Source organism: Monodon monoceros, unplaced genomic scaffold (assembly GCF_005190385.1).
Source record: "Monodon monoceros isolate NGI ecotype Baffin Bay Population unplaced genomic scaffold, NGI_Narwhal_1 Super_Scaffold_6, whole genome shotgun sequence".
Lineage (NCBI taxonomy): Eukaryota > Metazoa > Chordata > Mammalia > Artiodactyla > Monodontidae > Monodon > Monodon monoceros.
Genome location: NW_021703783.1, coordinates 35,228,345 through 35,242,984, shown reverse-complemented (window position 1 = coordinate 35,242,984; position 14,640 = coordinate 35,228,345). Strand labels below are relative to the sequence as shown.

At 41.6% G+C, this 14,640-nt stretch overlaps 1 protein-coding gene across 4 annotated transcripts in view; it reads left to right on the top strand.

The window, feature by feature from the left end:
* The window catches only part of SLC38A1 (solute carrier family 38 member 1), a 70,535-nt gene that overhangs the window by 7,936 nt on the left and 47,959 nt on the right, over positions 1-14,640 (top strand). For 2 of the 4 annotated variants that reach the window (XM_029206280.1, XM_029206282.1), the window contains exon 2: positions 11,685-11,799. The exons of the other annotated variants lie outside the window; for them this stretch is intronic. The gene's annotated coding sequence lies outside the window, so the exon portion shown is untranslated. The remainder of the gene's footprint in view (positions 1-11,684; positions 11,800-14,640) is intronic. 4 annotated transcript variants of the gene reach the window in all.

Sequence of the window (14,640 nt, the reverse complement as noted above, 5' to 3'; positions counted from 1 at the left end):
CAAATGTAAAAGAAATTAAGTGGCAGACTTAATGAAAACTGTGCTGTGGGGCTGTATGTGTTGCTTCCTTTAACTTCCCATTTTTGTTATGTTTTCCTGTGAAATTGTGTTTGTGAGGATTGCTGCTGTATTGTCTATAGACAGATTATCATAGCCTGCTTCTTCAATTTAGTCATCACCATTATTGTTAACATATTTACTATCACCTTTGCTAGGGAGCTAAGAGGGCTGTGGTCCCTGTCCTCGAGAAGTTGAAAATGTATAATAATTAGGGAACTGGATAACTCCATAAGGAGATCATGAAAATATATAAGAACTCTTGCTATAAGCCAATGTGTAATCTATACAAAAGCGCTGTAAGAATTCATCACAAGTAAATAATCAATCATGAGCTGGTCATTGGAGGAAGACCTCACAGAGAAGCTTGGCTTGAAATTAAAAAAAAAAAAAAAAGCATGCAAGCCAGCAAGATGGGCTTTGAAAGAAATGTTGTACTTAAATGAGCATGAGCTTGATGGGGAAGGGGTTTGCGGGAAGTATGTTAGGACCAAGATGGTGGAAGCAAAGCAGGAAACTGCTTATACGTAGGTCCGTCACAGGAATGGAAGGTTCAGAAGGAACATCGTGGGAGAGAAATTTAAAGAGAGAGGTAAGAGCAATCTGGGCCTTGAATTTGAGGTTCCAGGGATTCAGCTATTAGGAACAGTTATGATTGGCAAGTGGGGGGGGAAAGAGGAATGTGCAAGACATGGATTTTCAGGAAGAACCTGCGTCTTCCTGAAGTGGGTAGGGCTCAGTAGGCAGCACGGTGGGAAGCGACTGGCCAGGCTAGGACTGGGGAGCCGGAAGGAATGAGAGGAAGGAAGGGACGGTATGAAAGAATGTTGATAGGACCTGGGGACTGATTAGATATCCAGGTTCCATGTCTGAGTGAGGAGGGGAACGAACATTATCGTGAACAGAAATAGAAAAGCTGATGTGTGAGGTCGGGTGATGTGTTCAGTGAGGCACGTGGAGTTGGAGGTCATGGCAAACATCCACGTGGGGAGGGCCGGCGGGCAGCTGGGGTCTGAAAAGAATTCGTGGAAATTTTTCTGAGCAGGAGGGAACCTGAGAGATTGCCTCTCCCCTGCAGCCTTCTCAGTTTACAGATGAAGAAACACATGCCATGTTAAGTGACGTGATCATTAGCAAGTAGTATTTATGAGGAAGATCCTATTTCAAAACGCAGAGGATTTCTAGTTTTGTAAAATGAAAAGGCCTGGGGGGGAAAAATATATGAAAGATGCCCTTGCGGGGTGGAGCCTGACACTTCAGGCTTGAAACTTACAAAGGAAAGAGTTTGGAGTGTGCGGAGGAAGAAGGGATGGAGAAGGGCTGGCCACACTGAGGCTGGGAGGAGGACAGGAGCTGGCAAAGGAGGATGCGGCGAGGGGCAAGGTGGTGGAGGTCAGGAAACAGTGACCCTCCTGTGCAGGGAAGTGAAGGGATGAGGACCGAGAAAAGGCCACTTGCCTTGATTAGGAAGAGGTAGCAATAGTAGCAGTGACAGTCACCCTCGTTACCAGAATCAGGCCGAGCATGGACCCAATTATGGAGTCTTTATAAGGACTCTGTAAGGTGGGTACTACTTTATCTCCATTTTACAGAAGAGGACACTGTGGTAAAGAGAAGTTAACCTACTTGCCCAGGGTCAACACAGCTCCTGAAGGGTGAAGCCCGGATTTGCCAGTGGATCCTGGGTTCAGGGGAATGATGAGGTCAGGGGCAAGTTGTTCAGACTGTTTGCAGTAAAGACAGGAGGGAGGGGTGACAGTTCAAGGTTACTTTCCAGATATGAGGCTGAGCGTGACTGACAGAAGTCGGGGAAGCCAGTAGAGAGAAAGTGGGAGGCCAAGGCCTAGCAGAGCTGAGACATAAACACTGGATAAGTCATGAGTTGTTTGGTTTTTTTTTTACAACTTTATTGGAGTATGATTGCTTTACAATGGTGTGTTAGTTCCTGCTTTATAACAAAGTGAATCAGTTATACATATACATATGTTCCCACATTTCTTCCCTCTTGCGTCTCCCTCCTTCCCACCCTCCCTATCCCCCACCTCTAGGTGGTCACAAAGCACCGAGCTGATCTCCCTGTGCTATGTGGCTGCTTCCCACTAGCTATCTATTTTACGTTTGGTAGTGTATATATGTCCATGCCACTCTCTCGCTTTGTCACAGCTTACCCTTCCCCCTCCCCATATCCTCAAGTCCATTCTCTAGTAGGTCTGTGTCTTTATTCCTATCTTACCCCTAGGTTCTTCATGACATATTTTTTTCTTAAATTCCATATATATGTGTTAGCATATGGTATTTGTCTTTGTCTTTCTGACTTACTTCACTCTGTATGACAGACTCTAGGTCCATCCACCTCACTACAAATAACTCAATTTCGTTTCTTTTTATGGCTGAGTAATATTCCACTGTATATATGTGCCACATCTTCTTTATCCATTCATCCGATGATGGACACTTAGGTTGTTTCCATCTCCTCGCTATTGTAAATAGAGGTGCAATGAATATTTTGGTACATGACTCTTTTTGAATTATGGTTTTCTCAGGGTATATGCCCAGTAGTGGGATTGCTGGGTCATATAGTAGTTCTATTTGTAGTTTTTTAAGGAACCTCCATACTGTTCTCCATACTGGCTGTACCAATTCACATTCCCACCAGCAGTGCAAGAGTGTTCCCTTTTCTCCACACCCTATCCAGCATTTATTGTTTCTAGATTTTTTGATGATGGCCATTCTGACTGGTGTGAGATGATATCTCATTGTAGTTTTGATTTGCATTTCTCTGATGATTAATGATGTTGAGCATCCTTTCATGTGTTTGTTGGCAGTCTGTATATCTTTTTTGGAGAAATGTCTATTTAGGTCTTCTGCCCATTTTTGGATTGTGTTGTTTGTTTTTTTGTTATTGAGATGCATGAGCTGCTTAAAACTTTTGGAGATTAATCCTTTGTCAGTTGCTTCATTTGCAAATATTTTCTCCCATTCTGAGGGTTGTCTTTTGGTCTTGTTTATGGTTTCCTTTGCTGTGCAAAAGCTTTGAAGTTTCATTAGGTCCCATTTGTTTATTTTTGTTTTTATTTCCATTTCTCTAGGAGGTGGGTCAAAAAGGATCTTGCTGTGATTTATGTCATAGAGTGTTCTGCCTATGTTTTCCTCTAAGAGTTTGATAGTTTCTGGCCTTACATTTAAGTCTTTAATCCATTTTGAGCTTATTTTTGTGTATGGTGTTAGGGAATGATCAAACCTCATACTTTTACATGTACCTGTCCAGTTTTCCCAGCACCACTTATTGAAGAGGCTGTCCTTTCTCCGCTGTACATTCCTGCCTCCTTTATCAAAGATAAGGTGACCATATGTGCGTGGGGTTATCTCTGGGCTTCTATCCTGTTCCATTGATCTATCTTTCTGTTGTTGTGCCAGTACCATACTGTCTTGATTACTGTAGCTTTGTAGTATAGTCTGAAGTCAGGGAGCCTGATTCCTCCAGCTCCGTTTTTCGTTCTCAAGATTGCTTTGGTTATTCGGGGTCTTTTGTGTTTCCAAACAAATTGAGAATTTTTTTGTTCTAGTTCTGTGAAAAATGCCACTGGTAATTTGATAGGGATTGCATTGAATCTGTAGATTGCTTTGGGTAGTAGAGTCATTTTCAAAATGTTGATTCTTCCAATCCAAGAACATGGTATATCTCTCCATCTATTTGTATCATCTTTAATTTCTTTCATCGGTGTCTTATAATTTTCTGCATACAGGTCTTTTGTTTCCTTAGGTAGGTTTATTCCTAGATATTTTATTCTTTTTGTTGCAATGGTAAATGGGAGTGTTTTCTTGATTTCACTTTCAGATTTTTCATCATTAGTGTACAGGAATGTCAGAGATTTCTGTGCATTAATTTTGTATCCTGCTACTTTACCAAATTCATTGATTAGCTCTAGTAGTTTTCTGGTAGCATCTTTAGGATTCTCTATGTATAGTATCATGTCATCTGCAAACAGTGACAGCTTTACTTTTTCTTTTCTGATTTGGATTCCTTTTATTTCCTTTTCTTCTCTGATTGCTATGGCTAAAACTTCCAAAACTATGTTGAATAAGAGTGGTGAGAGTGGGCAACCTTGTCTTCTTCCTGATCTTAGTGGAAATGCTTTCAGTTTTTCACCATTGAGGATAATGTTGGCTGTGGGTTTGTCATATATGGCCTTTATTATGTTAAGGAAAGTTCCCTCTATGCCTACTTTCTGCAGGGTTTTTATCATAAATGGGTGTTGAATTTTGTTGAAAGCTTTCTCTGCATCTATTGAGATGATCATATGTTTTTTCTCCTTCAATTTGTTAATATGGTGTATCACGTTGATTGATTTGCATATATTGTAGAATCCTTGCATTCCTGGAATAAGCCCCACTTGATCATGGTGTATGATCCTTTTAATGTGCCGTTGGATTCTGTTTGCTAGTATTTTGTTGAGGATTTTTGCATCTATGTTCATCAGTGATACTGGCCTGCAGTTTTCTTTCTTTGTGACATCCTTGTCTGGTTTTGGTATCAGGGTGATGGTGGCCTCGTAGAATAAATTTGGGAGTGTTCCTCCCTCTGCTATATTTTGGAAGAGTTTGAGAAGGATAGGTGTTAGCTCTTCCCTAAATGTTTGATAGAATTCACCTGTGAAGCCATCTGGTCCTGAGCTTTTGTTTGTTGGAAGATTTTTAATCACAGTTTCAATTTCAGTGCTTGTGATTGGTCTGTTCATATTTTCTATTTCTTCCTGATTCAGTCTTGGCAGGTTGTGCATTTCTAAGAATTTGTCCATTTCTTCCAGGTTATCCATTTTATTGGCATAGAGTTGCTTGCAGTAATCTCTCATGATGTTTTGTATTTCTGCAGTGTCAGTTGTTACTTTTCCTTTTTCATTTCTAATTCTATTGATTTGAGTCTTCTCCCTTTTTTTCTTGATGAGTCTGGCTCATGGTTTATCAATTTTGTTTATCTTCTCAAAGAACCAGCTGTTAGTTGTATTGATCTTTGCTATTGTTTCCTTCATTTCTTTTTCATTTATTTCTGATCTGATTTTTATGATTTCTTTCCTTCTGCTAACTTTGGGGTTTTGTTGTTCTTTCTCTAATTGCTTTAGGTTGTTTATTCGAGATGTTTCCTGTTTCTTAAGGTAGGATTGTATTGCTATAAACTTCCCTCTTAGAACTGCTTTTGCTGCATCCCATAGGTTTTGGGTCATCGTGTCTCCATTGTCATTTGTTCCCAGGTATTTTTTGATTTCCTCTTTGATTTCTTCAGTGATCACTTCATTATTAAGTAGTGTATTGTTTAGCCTCCATGTGTTTGTATTTTTTACAGATCTTTTCCTGTAATTGATACCTAGTCTCATAGCATTGTGGTCGGAAAAGATACTTGATGCAATTTCAATTTTCTTAAATTTTCCAAGGCTTGACTTGTGACCCAAGATATGATCTATCCTGGAGAATGTTCTATGAGCACTTGAGAAAAATGTGTCTTCTGTTGTTTTTGGATGGAATGTCCTATAAATATCAATTACGACCATCTTGTTGAATGTATCATTTAAAGCTTGTGTTTCCTTATTTATTTTCATTTTGGATGATCTGTCCATGGGTGAAAGTGGGGTGTTAAAGTCCCCTACTATGAATGTGCTACTGTCGATTTCCCCTTTTATGGCTGTTAGTATTTGCCTTATGTATAGAGGTGCTCCTATGTTGGGTGCATAAATATTTACAATTATTATATCTTCTTCTTGGATTGATCCCTTGATCATTATGTAGTGTCCTTCTTTGTCTCTTCCAGTAGTCTTTATTTTAAAGTCTATTTTGTCTGATATGAGAATTGCTACTCCAGCTTTCTTTTGGTTTCCATTTGCATGGAATATCTTTTTCCATCCCCTTACTTTCAGTCTGTATGTGTCTCCAGGTCTGAAGTGGGTCTCTCGTAGAAAGCATATAGATGGGTCTTGTTTTTGTATCCATTCAGCCAATCTGTGTCTTTTGGTGGGAGCATTTAGTCCATTTACATTTAAGGTAATTATCGATATGTATGTTCCTATTCCCATTTTCTTAATTGTTTTGGGTTCGTTATTGTAGGTCTTTCCTTCTCTTGTGTTTCTTGCCTAGAGAAGTTCCTTTAGCATTTGTTGTAAAGCTGGTTTGGTGGTGTTGAACTCTCTCAGCTTTTGCTTCTCTGTAAAGGTTTTAATTTCTCCATCAAATCTGAATGAGATCCTTGCTGGGTAGAGTAATCTTGGTTGCAGGTTCTTCTCCTTCACCACTTTAAATATGTCCTGCCACTCCCTTCTGGCTTGTAGAGTTTCTGCTGAAAGATAAGCTGTTAACCTTATGGGGATTCCCTTGTGTGTTATTTGTTGTTTCTCCCTTGCTGCTTTTAATATGTTTTCTTTGTATTTAATTTTTGACAGTTTGATTAATATGTGTCTTGGCGTGTTTCTCCTTGGATTTATCCTGTATGGGACTCTCTGTGCTTCCTGGACTTAACTATTTCCTTTCCCATATTAGGGAAGTTTTCAACTATAATCTCTTCAAATATTTTCTCAGTCCCTTTCTTTTTCTCTTCTTCTTCTGGAACCCCTATAATTCGAATGTTGGTGCGTTTAATGTTGTCCCAGAGGTCTCTGAGACTGTCCTCAGTTCTTTTCATTCTTTTTTCTTTATTCTGCTCTGCAGTAGTTATTTCCACTATTTTATCTTCCAGGTCACTTATCCGTTCTTCTGCCTCAGTTATTCTGCTATTGAGCCCATCTAGAGTATTTTTAATTTCATGTATTGTGTTGTTCGTCATTGCTTGTTTCATCTTTAGTTCTTCTAGGTCCTTGTTAAATGTTTCTTGCATTTTGTCCATTCTGTTTTCAAGATTTTGGATCATCTTTACTATCATTATTCTTAATTCTTTTTCAGGTAGACTGCCTATTTCCTCTTCATTTGTTAGGTCTGGTGGGTTTTTATCTTCCTCCTTCATCTGCAGTGTGTTTTTCTGTCTTCTCATTTTGCTTATCTTACTGTGTTTGGGGTCTCCTTTTTGCAGGCTGCAGGTTCGTAGTTCCCGTTGTTTTTGGTGTCTGTCCCCAGTGGCTAAGGTTGGTTCAGTGGGTTGTGCAGGCTTCCTGGTGGAGGGGACTAGTACCTGTGTTCTGGTGGATGAGGCTGGATATTGTCTCTCTGGTGGGCAGGTCCACGTCTGGTGGTGTGTTTTGGGGTGTCTGGACTTACTATGATTTTAGGCAGCCTCTCTGCTAATGGGTGGGATTGTGTTCCTGTCTCGCTAGTTGTTTGCATAGGGTGTCCAGCACTGTAGCTTGCTGGTCGTTGAGTGAAGCTGGGTGCTGGTGTTGAGATGGAGATCTCTGGGAGATTTTCGCCGTTTGATATTATGTGGAGCTGGGAGGTCTCTTGTGGACCAGTGTCCTGAAGAAGAAAGAAAAAAAGAAAGAGGGAGGGAGAGAGGGAGGGAGGGAGGCAGGAAAGAAAGAAAGAAGATAAAGTAAAATATAATAAAGTAAGATAAAATAAAGTTATTAAAATAAAAAATAATTATTAAGAAAAAAATGTTTTTTTTTTAAAAGAAGAAAAAAAACCGGATAGAACCCTAGGACAAATGGTGGAAGCAAAACTATACAGACAAAATCTCACACAGAAGCATACACATACACACTCACAAAAAGGAAAAGGGGAAAAAATAATAAATCTTGCTCTCAAAGTCCACCTCAATTTGGGATGATTCGTTGTGTATTCATGTATTCCACAGATGCAGGGTGCATCAAGTTGATTGTGGAGATTTATTCCGCTGCTTCTGAGGCTGCTGGGAGAGATTTCCCTTTCTCTTCTTGGTTCTCACAGCTCCCAGGGCTCAGCTTTGGATTTGGCCCCGCCTCTGCATGTAGGTCGCCGAAGGGCGTCTGTTCTTCGCTCAGACAGGACGGGGTTAAAGGAGCCGCTGATTCGGTGGCTCCGGCTCACTCAGGCCGGGGGTGGGGGAGGGAGGGAGAGGCACAGAGTGCGGGGCGGGCTTGCGGCGGCAGAGGCCTGCGTGACGTTGCACCAGCTTGAGGCGCGCCGTGCGTTCTCCCGGGGAAGTTGTCCCTGGATCTCGGGACCCTGGCAGTGGCGGGCTGCACAGGCTCCCCGGAAGGGGGGTGTGGAGAGTGACCTGTGCTCGCACACGGGCTTCTTGGTGGCGGCAGCAGCGGCCTTAGCGTCTCATGCCCGTCTCTGGGGTCCGCGCTTTTAGCGCCGCTCGCACCCGTCTCTGGAGCTCCTTTAAGCAGCGCTCTTAATCCCCTCTCCTCGCGCACCAGGAAACAAAGAGGGAAAGAAAAGTCTCTTGCCTCTTCGGCAGGTCCAGACTTTTCCCCCAGACTCCCTCCCGGCTAGCCGTGGCGCAATAGCCCCCTGCAGGCTGTGTTCACGCCGCCAACCCCAGTCCTCTCCCTGCGCTCTGACCGAAGCCCGAGCATCAGCTCCCAGCCCCGTCCGCCCCAGCGGGTGAGCAGACAAGCCTCTTGGGCTGGTGAGTGCCGGTCGGCTCTGATCCTCTGTGCGAGAATCGCTCCGCTTTGCCCTCCACACCCTGTTGCTGTGCTCTACTCCGCGGCCCCAAAGCTCCCCCCTCTGCCTCCCGCAGTCTCCGCCCGCTAAGGGGCTTCTAGTGTGTGGAAACATTTCCTCCTTCACAGCTCCCTCCCACTGGTGCAGGTTCCGTCCCTATCCTTTTGTCTCTGTTTATTCTTTTTTCTTTTGCCCTACCCAGGTACGTGGGGGAGTTTCTTGCCTTTTGGGAGGTCTGAGGTCTTCTGCCAGCGTTCAGTAGGTGTTCTGTAGGAGTTGTTCCACGTGTAGATGTATTTCTGGTGTATCTGTGGGGAGGAAGGTGATCTCCGCGTCTTAACTCTTCCGCCATCTTCCCCTCGTCCCCCAAGTCATGAGTTTTGTGTAAGAAGAGAGAAAACACCTTTTCTTATGAGAATGCTTACTGGGTCCCAGCCTTTCACTACTGAAGGCCATTCCCCGCCTCCCGAGGGCCCCAGGTTTTCAAAGACTATCAATTTTAAGCTTTTATTTTAGTTGAAGTATAACTGATGTGGAATGCAACATCTGGATCTTAAGTATACTGTTCAGTGAGTTTTGACTACAACTTGAAAATATTAATTCACTTCCCACTTTTTTTACTCAATGATATATACCATTGCCAGTCAGAATCTAGGATTATAACATTAAGGCAATCTTGCCAAAAGCAAGGACTCTTGACATTTTAGTTAACCTGTTTAGCCTGTGTGAGGCCCTTTGAAATACAGTGAAGAGCCCGGTGCACCAAGGACCTCAAGTGTGTAAATAGGCTCAGTTGGTTATGGGAAGAGATGGCAGGAAGACCAGGACCGTCATTGGCCTTATGCCTAACACATTCTCAAAACCACTCACCTAGCTGTCATAATTGATTTTCAGGAGCTGAGCTGGGAGAGGTGTGATCTTATTCTTCAGAATAAAAAAAAATAATAGTGATTCATAACAATTTTGAAATTAAGTGTGTGTGACAGGATATTTAATGTCATAAAGGAATTCTTGTTACATTTTAGGTGTGATCGTGATATGGTGATATTGTTTTAAAAATAGATCTGACCTTTTAGAGATATGTGCTGGAATAGTTACAAATGATAGGATATCTGGGATCTTTTGTTAAATAATTCTATGTGATGGTGGGGGTAAAACTTCAACAAGACTGGCCTGAAATGATCCTTGTTGAAGTTGCTACATGGACGTCCATTATTCTATTCTGTCCACTTTTATATATGTTTAAAATTTTCATAATAAAAAATTTTAGAGGGAGGAAAAAATAAAATTAAGAATATCAGTCAGGGTTTAGCTGCATATTAACAGAGATCCTTCTATGTATGTTAAGCAAAAGGGATTGAATATGGGGAATTAAGGCCTGTAAAATTGTTAGGAAAGATGGCAGACCAGGCTTTAGGCTGGGTCTCTAGGAAGAATCACCAGGAACACCACCACTCATCTGGCTTTAGGGGCAGCTCTTGTGCCTCCATCAGGAAGCCAGGAAGCCGGTTTCTCATTGTTTGAACATATGCTCCAGGAGCACGTCACTTAGGCCAAATCTGATGATCAGGAATTCATAGCCACAGTTGTTGGCTCCAGTGCTGTCTGTGGCACCTGCTAGAAATGTACCAGCAAAATGGGTGCCTGGACCCCACCACTTTGCTCTCTGATTGGTGGAATCTAAATCTTTTCTAGACCCCTAGCTGCAAAGGAATGTGGGAAATGTAGTTTGCAACTCTCTATCCTCTAGATACAGAACTGGACTAGAAAGACGTGGGAACAAATATTGAGTGGGCCAATCCATCACACAGTGTCTTAGCGATTGAAATTGTATTTTTGTTTATTTATCCCCAAAAGCAATTTTGGACAACGTTTGAGTTATAGTATATTCTTTGGTTTGGCTTTCTCTCTACAATTTTTTAATCAGCTTTTGCTAAACCAATATAACCTCTTATTACTCAGGAACATGTACCTTGCTCCCTCTGCTGTAGCTAGATCCATCTGAGTGGGTGTTCTGTGCACATTTGGCCTCCATGTCTTTGCCTGTGCTGTTTCCAGTGCAAGGAATGCCTTCCCTACCCTAGTCTAAATCCTACCTATTTTTAGACATAGTTCAAGTCCTAACTCTTTATAAAACCTTACCTCATTTCTGCAGGTTCCAATTTCCTTCCTCCCTCCCCCCACCTCCCTCCCTCCCTTCTTTCCTTCCTTCCTTCTTTCCTTCCCTCCTTCCTTCCTGTATGTATGTATGTCTCTGAAATCTTTCTGGACTTATTCTTTGTTCTATTGTACAGTTTGGTCTCTATCACGCAAATGTTTTATGATATACTGTCATTTTATATGGGAAGGTCTTGCTTGTTTCAGTAGGTTGTAAGCAACGTAAGAAAGACCAAACCAGGTTTCTCTATGTATCCTCTCCTTTGATGCATATCACCATGAAGAGTAGAGAAGAAGTTTCTGTATTTTACATTGGTACTATTAGTAAAACGTACCAGTAAGCATGGCAAGATAATAATGCTTCTTAAGAATACCTCACAAGATTGCAGTGAAGGATCAGAAATATTCTATTTGTAACCTATTATAAATGTTGGGAGATAGTAATTGTGGTTGGGTTAGCGTCAAGATCTTCACATGATGACCCCATTCGGTCTTTTAATTAACTGTATAGTCTGATAATCGCTTCAGTCTTTCAGTGAAACTATAATTCTTTTGTTTCTTAAACTCAACCTGCACTTCCTGTGTCTTTGTCGTTGGCCGTGTTTTCCTTCACTGAAAAGTCTCAGCTCAGGGCCCATCTCCACCTGTCAGTCTCCTGTCCACCAGGCAGTGTGACTGTCTAGCAGTAGTAGGTTGGATGTCAATTTATGGCACAGTCAAGCGGTTAAGGAGCTTTTGCCGTAATGGTGTAGACCCGTGTTTATGGACATAACTCAGGATAGGAGACCATATCTTGTTAAGTGAAAAAATATGTTTTAAAAACTCTATGGTATGATTTCCATTTTTGTAAATGTATACATATTTTTAAAACATTTGTACTCATTCTTTTCATTTAACAGATATTTATCGAGTGCCTACTGTGTGCCAGGCACTATATCTATGTGCGTAGAAAAATCCTTGAAGGTTATACTCCAATATATATACAGTAATCATCCCTGCTTGCTGAGATAACAGGTGACTTTTTTCTTTTTATTTGTTCTTTCATTTGCAAGCTTGTATTTTCGAATTTTTCTACAAAGGCCTGTATTATTTATTAACAAGGAACTAATATACTTTTAAAAAACACTTCTGTTCTTCAAAATACATACTATGTAATATTACATGAAAGACAGACTAAAAACAGTCTAAAATTCCAATGTTAAATAAAAAAGAGAGAGGAGAGAGAGCTAGAGAGGAAGAAAGAAAGGAAAAGAAAAAAAGAAGAAAAGGAGGGAGGAAGCATGTGAAACTCTAACAGTGACCCATTTTGGGTGGTGGGGTTTCTTGTACAATGTTCGCTCTAAAGATTCTACAGTGGGCATATATTAGCTTTAGAACCAGAAAATTTTTGTTTTCTTTTTCAAGAGCCAGTTCAAATGTGATTTTTCTGTGAAGCTGCCTCAGATCCTTTTCAGACTTTTAAAATCCTTTCATCACCTAGCACTCAATGTATATAATAAATTGAATGGATGGTACTTCCTAAGTGTGGCCTCAACCTTAGTGACAGATGTCACTAACTTTGTTAATTTTCCCCATTTTTCCAGTTTTTATTTTCAACAGTAAGTTAGATTTCAGATAGGTTATTTCACAACAATAAAAATTTATCCTAAATTTAAAAAAAAAGAAAAAAGAAAAGGAGGTTACAATACAGAAGACACACAGAGAGACGAAAGACCATATGAGGACAGATCAAGAAGACAGCTATCTGTAAGCCAAGGAGAGAGGCCTCAGAAGAAATAAAACTTGCCATTAGCTTAATCTTGGACTTCTGGAACTGTGAAAAAATAAATTTCTCTTTAAGCCAAAGGCAAAAATGTATCCTATGTGATTAACTTAGAACTGGCATTTGCCTAATACTGACATAATTTTAGTGGCCAGAACTTACTCTGTTCTTTTTATTCTTTTCCTTTTTGGTCCATTGCACGTGTGTGTGTGTGTGTATGTGTAGTATATATTTGTATTCACACACATATATTGATATGAAAGTTTACATTCAAACAGTAGACTCCAGATCTGTTGTTAGTCAACTTTTCCTCTCCTCAGAAATTTTTTGTCTAGTACCCTGTCTCCTACAAGTTTTTAGAGAGAAAAGGACTCCTTAACCCAGATTGGAAACGCCATCCACTGAGTGAACTTTTTTTTAAGATTTATTTTATTATTTATTTATTTATTTATTTTATTTATTTCTTTGGCTGTGTCGGATCTTAGTTGCGGCACGCGGGATCTTTGTTGAGGCATGTGGGACTCTTCGTTGTGGTGCGCGGGCTCCTCTCTAGTTGTGGCGTGCAGGCTTTCTCTTCTCTAGTTGTGGGGCGCGGGTTCTAGAGCACGTGGGCTCTGTAGTTTGCGGCACGCAGGCTCTAGTTGAGGCACGCGAGCTCAGTAGTTGTAGCGCGCAGGCTTAGTTGCCCCGTGGCATGTGGGATCTTAGTTCCCTGACCAGGGATCGAACCCCTGTCCCCTGCACTGTAAGGCGTATTCTTTACCACTGGACCACCAGGGAAGTCCCCACTGAGTGAACTTTCTAGCAGCCCTATGGTATCACTTCAGTGGCCTCTGAGGGAGTCATACAGGCAAGAGGCCGTGTGCCAAGACTCCTAGGGGTTACCCAGCCCAGTCCATTTGTGCAGCTTTCTTCAGAAGGGGCCAAGGGGTGACAAGGGGGTTTAACCTTTCTGATGCACTTCAACTTTTGCAAAGTAAAGACAGGCTGTAAATGCTGCTGCTGTGTGAAGACACTAAAAGCAATTAGTCATGGCCCAGGCTCCAGCACTACCACCCTAGCTGGAAGAATCAGCCCTGAGCTGCCAGGTTAGCCTTAGACCAGGAGTTCGGGGAGCTCCAATCTCCCATCCTGGCTTCCTGCTTTCCAGGAGAGGCCCTGCCCTGCAGGAAGGGTGAGGCTCCTGGAATCTGAGGTATTAGACAGTATTTATCTTGTGGAAGCTGTAAAGGATCCTGGAACCAGGGAAGATTCATTCTAGACAGGAGACGGTGTGAATGGAAAGGAGTAAGGTGGGGCCTAGCTGTGGGGAAGAGAAGAAGGAAATTCTTTTTTTTTTTTTTTAACATCTTTATTGGAGTATAATTGCTTTACAATGGTGTGTTAGTTTCTGCTTTGTAACAAAGTGAATCAGCTATACGTATACATATGTTCCCATATCTCTTCCCTCTTGCGTCTCCCTCCCACCCTCCCTATCCCACCCCTCTAGGTGGTCACAAAGCATCTAGCTGATCTCCCTGTGCTATGCAGCTGCTTCCCACTAGCTATCTGTTTTACATTTGGTAGTATATATATGTCCATGCCACTCAATCACTTTGTCCCAGCTTACCCTTACCCCTCCCCGTGTCCTCAAGTCCATTCTCTAGTAGGTCTGCGTCTTTATTCCCGTCTTGGCCCTAGGTTGAGAGGAAGGAAATTCTTAAAGAAGTGTCATTCTAGGGTACTTTCTAGGGGTCCTGAAAATATTATCAGTTAGCAAAATGCTTCTTCAGATATACTAGGATGCTTAGATGGGCACATTGGAGCTTTGACTCTTAACTAGGTTACAGTTATCTTACGGAATTCAGGATCAGACAAAAATATCAAAACATCATCCAAGATGGATCATCCATTGGAGGTTAAAAAAAAGATCTTGCTGACATTCTGCTTCATTCCATGATCCCCATTGCCTCACTGAGATTATCTTAGTGAGGCTCCTATACCTTTACAGGCCTTACTTTTGAAGTTGCATTTACCTCTTAAAAGGGTTCCTGGACCCATTTCCAATGTGTGTGTGTGTGTGTGTGTGTGTGTGTGTGTGTGTGTGTGTGTGT